This window comes from Cherax quadricarinatus, chromosome 28 (assembly GCF_038502225.1).
Source record: "Cherax quadricarinatus isolate ZL_2023a chromosome 28, ASM3850222v1, whole genome shotgun sequence".
Taxonomy (NCBI): Eukaryota; Metazoa; Arthropoda; class Malacostraca; order Decapoda; family Parastacidae; genus Cherax; species Cherax quadricarinatus.
The window spans coordinates 40998790-41017412 of NC_091319.1; the positions used below are offsets into that span (position 1 = coordinate 40998790).

The following is an 18623-nucleotide window of genomic DNA, read 5'->3' on the forward strand; positions in this document are numbered from 1 at the left end:
AAGGAAGGTGAAGTGTGGCATGTTGTTAACACTTGTCTGTTAACCCTTTGAGGGTCGCCAGGCCCTCTCAGAGACTTGTTCTCAGGATCGCCAAAATTTCAAAAAAAAAAAAAAAAAAAAATTCTTATGAAAAGATAGAGAACCTTTTCCCGATCATAATGACACCAAAAGTATGAAATTTGATGGAAAACTTACGGAATTATGCTCTCGCGAAGTTAACGATCTCGACGATGTTCACGCATTGGCGATATTGCCCACTCTGAGCCCTATTTTCGGCCAATTCCAGTGTACTAGTCGACAAAAATCATAACTATTTCGCTAGAACTCCGTTTTTTCTAATGAATGCATACAAGAAACCACCCATTTACCGATTTCAACTATCCAATTAAGTGATCAGAATTTAGCAATTTTGCCAATTTCACACAAATTTCAAAAGATGCCAATTTTCAAATAGGGTCCAGAATAAACAAGAAAGACATTCCTGGCACTAAAATAACATTTCCTCTGTTCATTAGTCATATCCCCACACCCCTCTTACATTTCTTTTGCTTTCCACTTTGAATTTTTATTCTCACAAAAAATAGAAGATTTACTGTTATGCAGACTACTGTATTAGTGTAGAAATGGTATAAATAATACCAGCGCACTTGTGAAAGAATATTAGATTCACCAGTTGACGTGTATTGGACACGTGGCATGATTTGTTTACTTTTGAACTCTGGCAAAAATCGAACATTTCTGCTACTTTGAGCTCAATTTCAAGGTACTTTTCTTTGTGAAACCAATCAAAATCATCTCAATTTCTGTAATATGTCTTCCATTCTATAAAATAAGACCAGGAGAACTAAAATACAACCATAAATACCATACGAAAATACAGTGCAAAGTCACTGTTTTAAACCAAAAACACAAAGTTTTTTTTTCTCATTACGCACTTTGTGCTGCAGGATTTTTTTTATACTGCGCACACTGACCACATAGACCCATTCTTTCATATGTAGTCCTACCAGCTTTCTCTTGCTAGATTTGAGGGCGCTAGAATTTATGCGTACTAGTACGTCAAAAACCCTGGCGTGTAAGCCGTACTAGTATGGCCGAAACCCCGAAAGGGTTTTAAGAATGTGGTGTAGCAAAGCAGTCTGATATTCACAGAAGTAAGGACAAACTTACAACACATGCCTTTAGCTATTAGGTGTCATATAGGCTATCCAAAATGGTTCATCAGTTGGTCCAAGGAAATATATGAAAATGGATCAAGATAGTGTATAAATGAAACGTTCAACATGCTGTTGTTGGTAATATTCACTGTGTCGAGCTTCATTCTGCTACTAAGAATCTAGAACGTTATGCATATGGGCACAGAATTTCAGGCAAGTAATGCTCGACTTCACTGCTTTCATATTAATTTGAGTAACCTCAACCCTTTCAGGGTCCAAATCCCAATCTGAAGATAAGATAAGATAAGATAAGATTTTGTTCGGATTTTTAACCCTGGAGGGTTAGCCACCCAGGATAACCCAAGAAAGTCAGTGCGTCATCGAGGACTGTCTAACTTATTTCTATTGGGGTCCTTAATCTTGTCCCCCAGGATGCGACCCACACCAGTCGACTAACACCCAGGTACCTATTTGCTGCTAGGTGAACAGGACAACCCGAAATGTTTCGGGAATCGAACCCGGGCCCTCCGTGTGTGAAGCGGGAGGTTTTAGCCACCAGGCCACCGGGCCACAGAGTCCAAGAATTTTCAAAAAAATTATTTTTTGTTTTTTTTTCTTATGAAATGGCAGACAGTTTTTTTTTCTGAAGGTAATAAAACAAAACCTACAAAATTTAATGGAAAATTGACTAAATTACACCAATGTGAATTTTGCTGTGTCAGCAATATTTATGCAACGGCCCATTTTAGGCCAATCACATTGTTCCAGTCGGCCAAATTCTTAGCTATTTAGCTAGTATGCTTTCCACTTTATCAACTGAGCACAAGAAACCACCCATTCACTTATTCCAACTACCCAATGGTGTGATCAGAAACTGGTAATTTGGCCAGTATCATACAAAATTCAAAAAGTGCCAATTTCAAAATATGATCTAAGATAAACAGTGCAGATATTTCTGGCACTAAAATAACATTTCTTCTGTTTATTAGTTACATCCCAAGGTTTCTCCAATATTACACAAGAATTCCATTTTGAATTTTAATTCACAAAAAATAGATTTACTTTTATGCATTATTATAAAAATTGTCAGTGGATTCACAAATGTGTATTTGACTGGCCAGTTGGACGTGTATAGGGTGAGTGATGTGATTTGTGTACTCTTGAGTATCAACAAAAAGAGAATATTTTTGCTACTCTGAGCTGAATTTCAAGTTACTTCCAGTCCTGAAACCAATCAAAATTATCTCTATTTCTGTAGTTTATCTTCAATTCTATCAAATGATACCAAGAAACCTAGAATAAAACCATAAAAGTCATCCAAAAATACACCACAAAGTTGCTATTTTAAACCAAAAACTCAGTTATATCTTTTTTCCCTCATCATGGATTGTGTGGGGCAGGACTCATTTTATATTGTGCACACTCACCACATAGACCCATTTTCTTATATCTAAGCCAATATTTGCCACTCACAGCTTATCTGAGTGAGCTGAGCTCATGACATAAAACTACGGCACTGAACCTTAAGGGGTTAAGCTGGTGGTGACATACCAGCACAGGTAAGCCCAGCTTTACAGCATTTTGCTAATGCAGTGGTTTTCAATCATACCCATTCTTCATTTATTCAGACATCATACAACAAATATATTCACCACTTGCTATAAACTAAGGACGAAAATATTTTAAGGTAAGTAATATGTGTAGTGTATATGCATTTTTAGGCCTAGCTCTATTGCTCACTTAATATATGATACTGTAAACATATCAGGCTTTTATATCATTGGAAAGTTAAAAAAGGTTATGGTTCTCTTTACGGTGATTTTGTTTCGCAGCAGCAGCCCAGAACCTAACCTGCTGTATAAGCAAGGCCTGCCTGTACATCCAAGCAGTTAATGTTGGTGACATTAGCATGCATAATTTATAACACCTTCAAATTTGCCATAAACAGCAACTTTAGGACTAGGCATGGGAGAATAGGTGTGTGCAGCGAGTGTGCACAGTATACCAAAAATGGTGCCTCAGGTAAGGCATGCTAGGAACAGCTACTTTCTCAGTGTGTACTAGTCATGACACACAGACATGGAACCCTTACTCCCAACAGATTTAACCTGATAACAACTATGGGAACTGACAGTGAGGATAGTGATTCTGATGATGAGTTCTTCAGGTCTGAGGAAAAAAAAGGCGAGTAAAGGTTATACAGTGGAATATCTACTTGCGAGTTTAATCCGTTCCGTGACATTGCTCGCATCTGGATTTGCTCGTTTGCAGAGTCAATTTTCCTCATTTAAATTAAGTGAAATGGAATTAATCCATTCCAGTGGAATTCCAGGCACAACAAAATACCTCAATAATTTCCCTAGTATCAACTCTACGACTTATTTATTTATCAAAATTCATCTGATATGACATAAACAATATTAATAACATAGAAACATGATATATACACTAGAATGAATAAAATACATGTCATCACGTATGTGGCTAGTGGTGGTGACAGCAGTCATTGTTGTTGTTACCAGGGTACAACAAGGTTGTTTTCAAGGTACAAGGTCTGTGACTGCTGCTGCATGTTGTCTGCCACTGTTGCTTCATGATGTCTGCCACTGCTGCTTCATGTTGTCTGCCACTGCTGCTTCATGTTGTCTGCCACTGCTGCTTCATGTTGTCTGCCACTGCTGCTTCATGTTGTCTGCCACTGCTTCCTCATGATGTCTGCTCCCAATTTTTTCTAGCATGTTGAAGAGCTTTCCAATATGTGAAGGTTGAGGGGCAGTGCCAATCAGACAGGTATTGAACAGTGATGCCATTTGTTTACTCTAAAACATTGCCAAAGAATCGAACATTTCTGCTACTTTGAGCTCAATTTCAAGGTACCTTTCATCATGAAACCAAAGAAAATCATATCTATTTCTATAGTATATCTTCCATTATATCAATTGAAACCATAAAAACGATAATACAACCATAAAAACCATACAAAAATATACCACTAAGGGGAGGCTAATGGCTGAGAAGTGAACTCCATTATTTATGGTCCAATTTCATTTATCTTTGGTGTACATTAACCCTTTTAGGGTCCAGAGGCCACATTTCAAAGTGTGCACCAGTGTCCAAGAATTTTCAAAAAATAATTTTGTTATTTTTTTGTATGAAATGGTAGAGAATCTTTTTCTGAAGGTAATAAAACAAAAAGCATGAAATTTGGTGGAAAACTGACGAAATTATGCTCTCGCGAATTTTGATGTGGCAGCGATATTTACGCATCGGCGATTTTGGCAACTTTGACTACATTTTAGGCCAACTACATTACTCCAGGCAACCAAATTCTTAGTTATTTCAGTAGTATTACTTCTATTCTATCGATTGAGCACAAGAAATCGCCAAATCAACTGTTTCAATTACAAAATAATGTGATTGGAAATTGGTAATTTGGCCAATTTAGTGCAAAGTTCAAAATATTCCAATTTCAAAAAAGGGTCCAGAATAAACAATGCAGGCATTCCTGGCACTAAACTAACATTTCCTCTGTTCATTAGTTATGATTTCAGGCTTTACAAATGAATTCCATTTTAATTTTTTATTCACATAATGAATTTTTATTCAAACCAAAAAATAGAAGATTTACTGTTATGCAATATTGTAATAATTGTATAAATAATATCACCACATTTGTGAATGTATATTAGACCCACCAGCTGGCGTGTATTAGACGTGTGAGGTAATTTGTTTACTCTTGAACATCGACAAAAATTTAACATTTTCACTAATTTGAGCTCAATTTCAAGCCATTCCCAATTCTAAAACCAATCAAAATCATCTCTATTTCTGTAATATATCTTCCATTCTATCAAATGAGACCAAGAAATCGCAAATACAACCATAAAAAACATACAAAAAAACACTGCAAAGTCACTGTTTTAATTGAAAATTATGGTCTAAGTTTTTTTTTCTCTCATTTTGCACTGTGTGCTGCAGGATTTGTTTTATGTGGTGCACACATACCACATAGATGTATTCTCTCATATCTAGTCCCAAATTTATTTTTCACAGCTTATCAGAGTGAGCTGAGCTCATGACGTAGATCTACAGTTTGGACCCTCAACGTAAAGATATAGATCTAGGGTACGGACCCTGAAAGGGTTAAGAAGTATCTTTCCATCATACATTGCCCAAGTTTCAATAAGATAGTCCAACAAATAACTGAGATCAAATTCCTTAGATCAAGAGCAAGAGCCCTTCAACAGTGTCAAGGAACCTCCCTTGAGGCCCGCTCACATCTGGAAATTTCACTCGCGTATGAAAGCAAAAAATCGACCGAGTAACTGCTCGTATCTGGATAAACTCGCATGTGAATGCACTCGTAAGTAGAGGTTCCACTGTACTGGGAATGCTGAAGACAACCCACAGCCTTCCACCTGCAGCATCAACCAGCCTTCACTTCATCAGTAATATAAATGCAAATTATGCTTCTCCAATGGTTTTGGCAGCCAAGTAAAAAGTAATGATGAAAGCAATGAAACTCTTCAAATCACTAATGCTCCCTCACTCAGAATACAGTAGGGCCCCACTTATATGGCGGGTTAAGTTCCAGGCTGTCACCAGAGAGCAGACATCACCGGAAGGCAGAACGCCATTTTTTTCCATTTATAAATGCATATAAATGCCAGACAAGTTTACACTAAATTATATTAAGTTAGTAATAGAACTAGGCAATAAAAACACACAAAGTAAAATACATTCACAGTACATTCATTACTTATCTTAAAGTATTTGTAATCTTAATGTAGGGAGAGAGGTGATTAGTACTTATTTGTAGGAAGTGAGGTGCAGTTAGCCCAGGTGTAGGTAGCCCTGGCTCCCCATTTCATACTTAATATACGATATTTAAAACATCCCAGAGAGGTAAAATACACTCATTATTTACCTTAAAATATGTGCAATCTTAATATAGGAAGAGGTGAGTAGTATTTATTTGTAGGAAGTCAGTGTAGGTAGCCGGTAGGTGTAACCCACCTGGGCTACACCTACCGGCTACCTACACTGTGGCCCAGAGCCATATTATTAGCATCAATATACCTTGCTCACTGAATTTAATCATTTCTAACAACTACCTTCAGATGCCATCATAAACGAAGGGAGAAGTAATGAATAATTCATGCCGAAAATTGTAAACAAAAGAGGAGTGGGGGAGTGGCTGGGCCAAACGCAGATTCATACACGTTTTCTCTGATGGCTGAGCAGAGAAAATGTAATGTTGTCCCTCCACCCGGCACCACACAGGTCCACAAGTATTATTATCAAAGCACATATAAAATATGCAATAAATGCCAGACAACAACTTTACACTAACTTATATTAAGTTAGAAATAGAAATAGGCATTAAAAACACAATACGTAAAAGGTAAGATACACACAGAGTACACTTATTACTTACCTTAAAATATTAATATTAATGTGTGAGAGGTGAGTGGCAGAGTGTTTATGAATAAAATCAGAATGGCACACCATCATCCTCTAACTTGGCACTTAAAGCAAGAGGCTTACTACTCTTTTTATCACAGCTAAGCTTAGACGACATCGTCAATGACAGCCAACAAGTTAACAAAAGAGTAAACGAGAGAACGAGATACAGAGTTCAGACAATGTAAGAATACAAACTGAACAGGTAGTGGGCGATCACTTGATCAGGCAAAATAAATGTGTATTATTGTGTGTCTACTTTTAGTTCATTCACGTACGTTTGTAAGACTTTGTAAAACATTTACCTCAATTTTTTATTATAATAATTACCTCAAAATACAAATACTACTCTTACATTGTGTACAAGTTGTACAAGTTAGCACAGAATAAACAAACAGCAACACACCATTTTTAGAACGAATGAAGATATTATTATTATCATAATAAAAAGCACTAAACCCACAAGGGTCGTGAATTGCTATACTATATAGAGTAAAGGCATACGAAAAGGATATTTTTCTAAAGTTATCCCCCAGAGTTTGACTAGAGAAAACGTAATTCTTCCGACACTACCTACACAGCTGCTTTGTAAACAAATCTCATATATACGTCAATATTTGTTCTGTGAGTGTATCATGTTTATATGCTATGTAATGGGTTTCATATATAATTTTGAGGAAAATATCATAGATGGATTAACAAAAATGCCTATATTAATGTAAAATAAGACATTTAATGTGCCCAAGAGTGATTATTATTACGTAGTATTGGCGTCATGAGTAGAGAGAGATTTAGCGATTTTAATGTGTACCTGCACACCAGCACAGTGTGCAAATATATTTAGGTACAGGCACACATAAGTATAATTATCAGAGTACATATGAAATACACAGTAACTTTAAAACACTTGAAATTTTGGAAAGTTTCCTGACATAATAGATGTGGTCATGGAGAATGTAAACAAACCGGGTGGGGCGCGCCGTATTTGAAAGACCGCTTGCCGTATAGCAAATTTTGGTCATAATTTGACATTGCCGTATTAGCGGAACACCATAAGACGAAACGCCATAAAGCGGGGCCCTACTGTACTGCTCAGTGCTGATGGCCCCGTTCAAAGCAGGAGAAATATCAGAGCTGGAACAAATACAAAGACCGTTTACAGATCACATTGAGCCAGTAAAACACCTAAACTACTGGGAATGCCTTCAAGTCTTGAACATGTACTCATTGGAGAGGAGGAGAGAGAGATACATGACAAAATATACCTGGAAAGTACTCAGGGGCCTGGTCCCAAATCTGCACACTGCCATAACAACATACTACTGGAGTGAGAAATATGGGAGGAAGTGTAAAGTAAACCCAGTGTGAAGCAGGGGTGTGGTAGAAACAATAAGGGAACACTGTATCAACATCCAGGGTCCCAGACTATTCAACATCTTACCAGAAGATGTCAGAAACACGACTAGAACAAGAGTAGAAGCCTTCAAGAGGAAACTGGGCAAGTATCTTCACCAGGTGCCAGATCAACCAGGATGCGATGGATATGTGGGGCAGCGGGCCTCCAGCAGCAACAGCCTGGTTGACCAGGCAAGCACCAGATGAACCTGGCTCGTATCTGGAAACACTCGCACGTGGATGCACTTGTAAGTAGAGGTTTCACTGTATTTATACAATTAGAGTGAATGACATATCTAACTACTTTATAAAAAACTCTTTGATATGCAAAGCATTTTGGGCAGCCTCAAAACTAAAATATTATTATAAATATATTAAAATAACAAGACATAATTTTTAAAATAATGGAGGTAAAGTATTCAGTAATTCACTAAAAAAATAATGAGTTATACATGTATATTAAGGATGAAGCTACAGTACGTGATGTATGAATGATAGGCAAGGACAGACACACTACAGGCTGAAAAAATTGTTCAGCATAATTGTTGGAATCATATTAGGGAAAGGAAGTGATTTTTACAATAGCCTTGAAAAGGCTGGCAGATAGAGAAAGATTGGGGTTTTCAGGTAGAGAATTCCAGATTTTGCAAAGCGAGTTTTTGCAAAGAATAAGACAAACACGATGAATATTATAAAGATTTTTGCAACTAGCACTAGCTCTGTTACTACAATCAATTGTTTCAGGGCAGGATTGATATTGGAATTTACTGTCCTGTATATGCAGCATGCACAGTAGTATGAGTGAATTTTTTGTATGTTTTAAAGTAGGTTTAGATCATTGAAGAGTGAAGAAAAGCACCCTACACCTCAAACTAGATCATTACGGTATCACAGATCATGCACTCACATATATAAAGTTTTATCTCACTAACAGACACTAATATGTCATCATCAAGGGCACAATCTCATCAGCAAGACCTGTTAGCATTGGCAACCCTCAGGGAAGTGTTCTTGGCCCTGTTGTCTTCCTCTAATACAGCAATGATCTTCCAAGTACAGTGGACCCTCGACTAACGCTATTAATCCGTTCCTGAGAGCTCATCGTTAGTCAAAATTATCATTAGTCAAGTTAATTTTCCCCATAAGAAATAATGGAAATCAAATTAATCCGTGTAGGACACCCCAAAGTATGAAAAAAAAAATTGTTTTTACCACACGAAATATTAATTTTAATACACACAAACTGAAAAAGACATGCACAGTTACATGACACTTACCTTTATTGAAGATCTGGTGATGATTGTTGGGATGGGAGGAGGGGAGAGTGTTGATGGTCTTAGTGTTTAGAAGGGGAACCCCCTTCCATTAGGACTTGAGGTGGCAAGTCCTTTTCCGGGGTTACTTCCCTTCCCTTTAAATCTCTCAAACCAACCTTTGCTGGCCTTAAATTCACTCACATCACCACTAGTTGCTGGCATTTTTTTCATTAAATCGTCATGCAACTTCCTAGCCTTTTCACATATGATCGCTTGAGAGATGCTATCTCCTGCTATCTGTTTTTCGTTTATCCACACCAATAACAGTCTCTCAACATCTTCGAGTACTTGCGATCTCAGTTTCGAAAACATAGTTGCACCTTTGGCAAGAACAGCTTCCTTGATTGCCGTTTTCTTGGCCACAATAGTAGCGATGGTTGATTGGGGTTTTGTGTACAACCTGGCCAGCTCGGAGACATGCACTTCACTTTCATACTTAGCAACGATCTCTTTCTTCATATCCATAGTAATTCTGACCCTTTTTGCTGTAGGGTTAGCACTAGAAGATTTCTTGGGGCCCATGGTGACTTATTTTGCAGGTGCAATCACTAAAAAGGCTGTGATAACATGAAATGTTCCGATTGTATGCTTGGAAGTGACCGCGGTGGCTGGCTGGCTTGTAAACATTGGCCAGAAGTGGACGCGTTTGACGGAACAAATAGTGTTGGTCGAATTTTTTAGCGCTAGTCGAGGCAAAAATTTTGCGTTAAAATGTATCACTAGTCGGATTTATCGTTAATCGATGCCATCGTTGGTCGAGGGTCCACTGTATATCACAGCAACTTGGACCTGCTCTCTTTGCTTATGACACAACTTTTGTCATCTCCCACCCATATCTAAATTCCCTAAACAACAATGTTAATGAAGAATGCCTTAAAATATCAAACTGGATAACTACTAACAAACTCACACTTAACATTGACAGGACCTTCTGTATGATATTTGGGAACAGAACAATGAACATCCAACTAAATGTTATGATTAGTGACTCTCAGTCAGTCCAATCAGTAAGTCAGTCAAGTAAGTCTAGTTAAATCAGTCAGTTTATTCTGGTAAACATACACATAAATACATAGTTAAATCAATTATTATACATAGCAGCATATGTAAATAGTGCATGTATTGACTGGAATTCAGAAATCAACTATGTTAATAAAAAAACATATATCTGAGAATCCTATGGAACTAGCCGAACAGGTATTACATCAGTCTGCCTGCCTGTTGGTAAGGAAAAACTTTATTTATGCAAGTGCATGACCTCTGATGGCATAATGTTCAAGTCTGAAGTGCAGGATGCTGTGGTCTATTGCATCTAAAGTGTTCTTTAAGTCAACAAAGAGGCCTAGTAAATATTCATTATTTTCAAAAGCTGTATAAAGGAAGTCTAGCATTTGTATGATTGAATTATTTTGCTTTTATTTGGTCTGAAACCAAACTGGAAGGAGCTGAGTATATTGCAAGATGTTACAAAAGTGCATAATCTTGTGTATTAATTTTTCAAAAAAATTGGATAATTATAAGTTAGATATTGGTCTATAGATATTAGATATCTACAACATTTGGGTATCCACCTTTGTGTAGTGGGGTAACCCTTGCTATGTCTAGTAATGTCAGGAAAGTTGTTGGGTGATCTCTGTGGGATTAGTTAAAGTAAGACAAGAGGGACTTGGGGAAACTTCCAACAAAGGTAATCACTCACTCGAGTAATGGTGTATAGAACCTTGTTAGCTAGAGTTGATCATCCTATGATAAAGAAGAAATCATTTAACTTATTGACTGTTTCTACAGGCTGGAGATGTGGTTCACTGGGTTTAGTTAGAACATTATTTCTGGCTTTGGTCAACTTCTTAGAATTCAGAATTTGGGAGTGTGTGTTCCAGGTCTTTTTCATATTACCTCTTATTTCAATGAATAACACAGTTGTTTGGATTTCCTTATTAGTTTGGCAAGTATGTACATATAACTTTTCATTTGTCCTTTAGTCATTAACCCTTTGAGGGTCAGTCATGTATGTGTACGTCTTAACCGCCATGGTCGGTCATGTACTTATATGCGTAAATTTTAGCACCTTCAAATCGAGTGGGAGAAAGCTGGTAGGCCTACATGTGAGAGAATGGGTCTGCGTGGCAAGTGTGCGCAGTAGGAAAAAAAATCGAGGCACCCACATTGCATTGTGGGAATGCCATTTAAGTAAACCTTGTTCACCATGCCTCGTGATAAGAAACTCCTCACTCCACGGTGAATTGGGACTCTTTTGTTCCTAAGTGATAGTTCAAATACCGATGGAAGTGTCAGTGAAGAAGAAGTTCATGGTTTTGACGAATTAGTGACTGAAAATAGTGAACAAAATACGTACAGTGGAACCTTGGCTTACGAACTTAATCCGTTCTGTGACCTTGTTCGTATCCTGATTTGTTCATACGCTGAGTCAATTATCCTCATTTAACCCCTAAATTGTCCACATGTAGATCTACGTGCATGTGTGTGGCGCTCCAAACATAGATCAACGTTTTATTTTTCATTCCTTCAAAATTGGGGCAATAGGCCTGAGTCGCCTAGACATGAGAGAATGGCTCTTAACACTCGGTGCATGCAATCTTAAAAAATCTGGGAACACTATTTCTCTGACCAGTGTCTCTCTACGCATTTCAGATATATTGGCCTCCTTTAGCCGCTCTGTTATTCTTTTCCGTCGCCTGTAAAGGGAGCGGGTGTCTCTTTCTATTTTGCATCTACTCCTTTTTATTCTTAAAGGAATAAGCCTTGAGCATACATCGAGTGCCACAGAGTTAATCTGTTCTAGGCATAAATTGGGGTCTGTGTTGCTTAGTCTATCTTTCCAGCTTATATCATTTAGGACTTGGTTTACTAGGTCCCACTTTATGTTCTTGTTATTTAAGTTGAATTTGGTGAAGGCTCCCTAATGACTAGTCTCATTATGTCGGTCTGGGGCTCCATGCATACATGTCTGAACCTCAATTATGTTGTGATCTGAGTATATTGTTTTTGATATGGTGACATTTCGTATCAGATCATCATTGTTAGTAAAGATGAGGTCTAGTGTATTCTCCAATCTAGTAGGCTCTATTATTTGCTGGTGTAAGTTGAATTTTGTGCAGAGATTGAACCCTTAACCCCTTGACTGTCGCAACCCCTAATCCTGAGGTGTCCCCTGGTGTCGCAAAATTTCAAAAAAAAAAAAAAATTATTTTTTCTTATGAAATGATAGAGAATCTTTTCCCGATTGTAATGACACCAAAAAAAACGAAATTTGATGGAAAACTGACGGAATTATGCTCTCACAAATCGGCGATTTCGCCCACTTTGAGCCCTACTTTCGGCTAATTCTGTTGTGCCAGTTGACCAAACTCATAGCTATTTCTTTAGAACTCCATTTTTTCTATCGATTGAGTACAAGAAACTGCCCATTTACCGATTTCAACTACCCAATAATGTGGTCAGAAATTTGCAATTTGGCCAATTTCACAAAAATTAAAAAATATGACAATTTCAAAATAAGGTCCAGAATGAACAATGCAGACATTCCTGGCTCTAAAATAACATTTTTTTTGTTCATCAGTCATGTCTCCAGGCCCCTCTGATATTACTCTTGCTTTCTATTTTGAATTTTTATTCAAACAAAAAATAGAAGACTTACTATTATGCAGACTACTGCAATACTGTAATAATTGTATAAATAACATCAACCCATTCATGACTGCATATTAGAATGGCTAGTTGAACATTTATTGGAAAATGACATCATTTGTTTACTTTTGAACACTGGCAAAAATCAAACATTTCCCCTACTTTGAGCTCCATTTCCAGGTTCTTTTTATAGTAAAATCAATCAAAATCACCTCTATTTCTATAATATGTTTTCCATTCTATCAAATGAGACCAAGAAAACGAGAATACAACCATAAATACTATACGAAAATAGACCACAAAGTCGGCATTTTAGTTAAAAAAAATGGTCGAGTTTTTTTTTTTTCTCATTATGCACTGCCTGCCCCAGGATTTTTTTTATATGGTGCACACTGACCACACAGACCCATTCTCTCACATGTGGGCCTACCAGCTTTCTCCTGCTTGATTTGAAGCCGCTAGAATTTATGAGTATATATACGTCAAACACGGTACCTCGTAAGACGTATATATACGGCCGCGACAGTCAAAGGGTTAAATGGTCCAAACGTATATATACGTTTTTTCAACATTTGAAAGTATGCAAAAAAAATGTAGATCTTTTTTTTTTTGTTTTACATGTGAAAATGTGTAAAAAAAACTTTTATCTACATTTTTTTTTGTTATATTTGAAAATATGTAAAAAAAAGTAGATCTACTTTTGTAGCACTACGAATTTGAACATCGATCTGTTTGGACCGTTTAAGGGTTAAAAGCTCGTGTGTGTGTGACTTCTCGTCTGAGCTGCCTCCTGGTGTTATCACTGCAACAACATTATTTGCTATATTCCTCCATTTTAGGTGCCTCATGTTGAAATCCACCAGGAGCAAGATGTTGGGGGCAGGAGCTGGAACATTTTCCAAACAGTGGTCAATTTTTAACAGCTGTGCCACTGTGTGGCAAAACGTTTCTTCAATAAAGATTTCCATATGTTGCATACATGTCTCAGTTCTTCAACTTGTCAGTTTTCAAAACCATTCATCTCAAGTGTAGACTGTTGTTCAAGCAGAATATACCAAGCAAGAGGAAACATTTTGGTATAAAGTTGTTTGTACTTTGTAAGTGCTACACTGGTTGTATTGGTTATTATTGTGTACCCTGGAAGCAATACATTGCAAGATACCAGTTAGTTATTGGGTATCTCTGGTGATGTGGTTAGAACAATGATGGAACCATATCTTGGTAAGGGGCATATATTATGCATACTGATAACTGGTACACAAGCCCCTTACTCAGTGATTTCTTGCAAGTGAACATGACAGATGTGTGTGGCACAGTGCGTGCAAATCATAAGCATATGCCTAGGTTCAATGAAGGCACTCATAGAGGTGAGGTGCAGGTGTTTGCTGCCAATGACATCATGGCAGTTCGGTGGCATGACAAATGAGATGTCGCACTGCTGACATCAATTCACCAAAACGAAATGACAGGCAGTGACAGGGTGGCCCGGTGGCCTGGTGGCTAAAGCTCCCGCTTCACACACACGGAGGGCCTGGGTTCGATTCCCGGCAGGTGGAAACATTTCAACATATTTCCTTACACCTGTTGTCCTGTTCACCTAGCAGCAAATAGGTACCTGGGTGTTAGTCGACTGGTGTGGGTCACATCCTGGGGGACAAGATTAAGGACCCCAATGGAAATAAGTTAGACAGTCCTCGATGACGCACTGACTTTCTTGGGTTATCCTGGGGGCTAACCCTCCGGGGTTAAAAATCCAAATGAAATCTTATATTATCTTATCTTAATAGAGAGACCAATGAACGCATTCTAAAACCCGCAGCTGTGATGGACTACACCCTCAATATGCATTCAGTGGACAAATGTGACATGCAAATTGGGTTTACTTATTGTTTTTGCAAGAGTTATAAGTGGTACATAAAACTCTTTTTTTCATCTTCTGGACATTTCCATGCTCAATGCCTATAATATTTGTAAGTTAAAGACCAGAAATAAACCACTATATGGTGAATTTTGTTTGTTTGTTATCAGACAAATATTATTCAAGTACCAAGTAACAACACTTGCATTAGAACACTGCCTGTGAACTGAGCAACAACTACCCTTTCATCTGAGGCTTGGTGATCACAACTTTATACAATTGCCTCCTACTACTTTGAAGAAAACTGTTCAGAAGAGGTGTTTTGTTTGCGCACATACAATATAATGCCCACAAAAATGCAGACACACTTGTTTTATGTGTAAGGAATGTAAAACACCACTGTGCATGACACCATGTTTCAAGGAATTCCACATGCTGCAGAACTTCAAGGAACATGTCCAGTGACTGTGTGTGTGTACGTATATGCAGCATAAAAAATAGTAATAAACAACATTTTCTATTGTTCATTTGTGTAAACATGTTTTGTAAACAATATGACAACAATGTTTGTGCAGTTATTATGTAGCATACGACAAGTGAATTTTTACACATTATGCCTCATATTGGTCTTACAGGCCATAAAAGTTACTTGAAAAATATAAAATGTTAAAAAATAAAAGAAAAAAGTAAAAAACAATAAATAAAAGATTACCGCGTGACTGGCAGTCGGCGATGTTGCCGTAAGAGTTCACTTTCTGTCAGCTTCACACCTCTATATCTTGGTAAGTATTGATCACAATTTTTTTTTTTTTACTAAAACACAAACAAAATTAATCTTAAGATTTTGGTAAGAAAAATAATTTTCTTTTTTTCGAATATTTTTCGACTACAGGATCAAGGCTCTCGACCCTCAAAAAGTTAAGTATAATCTATATTGTTTTTCACAATTATGTTTCTTATCAATGGATCTGAGGATGCCATCTGACAGCCATGGGCTACCTAGTCTCTTTCTGTGATCTGTTTAGTTTTTATTAGTGCCTATTGTAAAGGCTTTGTATATTCAGCAGAAAAATACTGATCCATTCACTAACAGTCATCATCAGTAAACTGTGTGTGCCAGATCATATAACTTACTGCTATAGTTAAGTTATTTAATGATGTCTCATCATGGAGATAAAATGAGATCCTACTAGTTTCTAGCAGTAGCTAACATATGTTGGCAAGTATTTAAGTTTATTCAGGTACAAGTACACATAAATAGTTATATAAATTATCATACATAGCAGAATATGTGTAGATTACCTAGGATAACCCCCAAAAATTCAAAGTGACTTATTTCCATTAGGGTCCTTAAATTTCATTAATAATGAGGAAGGTGTGGTAGAGATCGGAAGTATTGTCAATGATAATCTTACTGAGAGTAGCTAATATATTGGTGCAGATATAGCCTTGGCTAAACCTCCATAATGAATGTGTTTACCTCGGCCGCAGACATATACCTGGAATATTAAGAATGTTTTATGTAGTCAAATGTTAAAATTACATTAAGTGTTATGTAGCTTGATCACTAGCGCACTCAACTCACACAATGAGGTTCAGGGGTCAATCTCTGGTACGGCTGGAAAACATTAGGATGTGTTGCCATAAGACACCGGTTGTCCCTGTTCATCCATCAGTAAAATGGGTACCTGGGTGTTAGTGGACTGGTGTGGGTCGCATCCTGGGACAAAATTTACCTAATTTGCCCGAAATGCTCAGTATAACAAGTGTCTTTCTATATACATGTAGTAGTATGTCATTCATATCAGCTAGACTTGTACATGTACTTGTATAAATAAAGATATTATTATTATTATTATTATTACTATTATTATTATTATTATTATTATTAAGAAGGGTGCTGGAGGCAGCAGGACCACGATGGTATTAAGTAACTTTGACATTTTTGATGGGTTATATTGGTTTGTAATTTACACTTACGTTGCTAGGTATTTATTTATTTATTTATTAACAATTTGAGCACACATACAGAGGTACAAAAAAATACAGATAAGAGCAGCATGCCAAAGCCACTTATACTATGCATAGCATTACGGGCTGGCTTAAAATTAACTTAAGATTAACTAAGCAATGATGAAATCAGTGATAAAACATTAATGTAAACAGATTACTATAAAGCACAAGTGAGTATTACAAAGACAGGTCATTTGGTTGCATGCATTGTTGTACATTCAGTAGAATGGAGTATTCTGTTAGGTAGTGTATTTAAAAAATAATAAAGTTAGATTGGGTCCTAGGTTTAACATTTATGTGATATAATTGTGAGAAACATTTAAGATATACAATTTATAAGGTTCAGTTATTCTGTATTTATTTGGTTTTGAGTGAGTAAGTGAACTTTGAGAAGAGACTTGAATTTATAAACAGGTAGTGTTTCTTTTATATTTACAGATTTTAGGGCCTTTTATGTGCATTGAGTTTTTGCATAGTGTGAGATGGACACGAGGAACATCAAAGAGTGATCTGTGCCTTGTGTTATGGTCATGTGTTCTGTTGAGGTTGGCAAGGAGATGTTTGAGGGGAGGGTTAATATCAGAGTTAAGTGTTCTATGTATGTAATAGGTGCAGTAATAAGTATGGATGTTTTGTATGGTGAGTAGGTTTAGTGTATTGAATATTGGTGGAGTGTGCTGCCTGTAGTGAGAATTTGTTATCATTCTAACTGCAGCCTTTTGTTGGGTAATTAGTGGTCTGAGATGGTTAATTGTTGTTGAGCCCCATGCACAAATTCCATAGGTGAGATACCTGGAGAGAGTTCCGGGGGTCAACGCCCCCGCGGCCCGGTCTGAGACCAGGCCTCCTGGTGGATCACAGCCTAGTATAAGTGTATAAGTGTATAAGTGTACTTACGTGATGCTGTACTTAAACTTACTTATTTACTTATGTAGCTTGCAGCGCCACACTACCAGCCAGCTTAAATTTATAATTATACTCAAAAGAAGCGCTAAACCGCAAGGGTTTTACAGCACAACCAACCTAAAAATCTTGGCATAAATGTTATATTTCTCCAGCTTTTATTAGCCAGTTACCAACTACACACATACCACTTCAACTACTAACAACCTTACCTTCCCTACCTACCAGATGATGCAAGATAAACAGCCAGAAGAGTTAATATTAAGGTAATTGTAGCAGCAACAACAACAACTGTGTTGACATCTTGTTGTTGTTGGGATGGTTAAGGGCACCAAAGTTGACGCTGTGTTGAACCCTACCATCAGGGACTCTGGGAAAATATATATCTTAAAAGAATATATATATGCTGTCCATATATAGGCGAGAAACAGAAAGAAAAATAAAATAAGATGGAACATTAAATTTATATCTTAAATCAGGTAGACACCAGGCCTAAACACCGGTAAAGGCAGCGATGTGCTCCCAGAGTGAAATTCAGTGATGCCCAATTAGTGATCAAAGAAACTAATTTCCGCAGACGCAAGTGCCTCGAATCAGCAATGATCGCTGTTTCGAATACAATTAAACAAAACGGCAGCTTCACCATCTCTGAAGTCTTAGCAAGAATCCTCCTGAAAACAGTAAACCCTGCCATCACATAGTCTCTCCTGTTATACTACACAAAGCACATTACAGAGAGTGAACACTGAAACAGGCTGCCTCTATCCAGTCTATATTTGTCCAACCTATTTTTATGTTACCCAAGTAATGCTTTTATATCCTTTTACTCATGTACGAATTAATTGCTCTACCATATTGTATTACAACTAC

At 37.2% G+C, this 18623-nt stretch overlaps 1 protein-coding gene across 9 annotated transcripts in view; it reads right to left on the bottom strand.

Moving 5' to 3' along the window:
• LOC128693184 (zinc finger protein 84-like) overlaps nt 1–18116 on the bottom strand; it is a 100028-nt gene extending 81912 nt beyond the window's left edge. For 5 of the 9 annotated variants that reach the window (XM_070089541.1, XM_070089540.1, XM_053782657.2 and 2 more), the window contains exon 1: nt 17966–18070. The gene's annotated coding sequence lies outside the window, so the exon portion shown is untranslated. Of the gene's footprint in view, nt 1–17965 lie in introns of all 9 variants that reach the window. The other 4 variants (XM_070089537.1, XM_070089539.1, XM_070089536.1 and 1 more) reach the window with 4 other exon arrangements.
• Between the last annotated feature and the right edge of the window lie 507 nt (nt 18117–18623).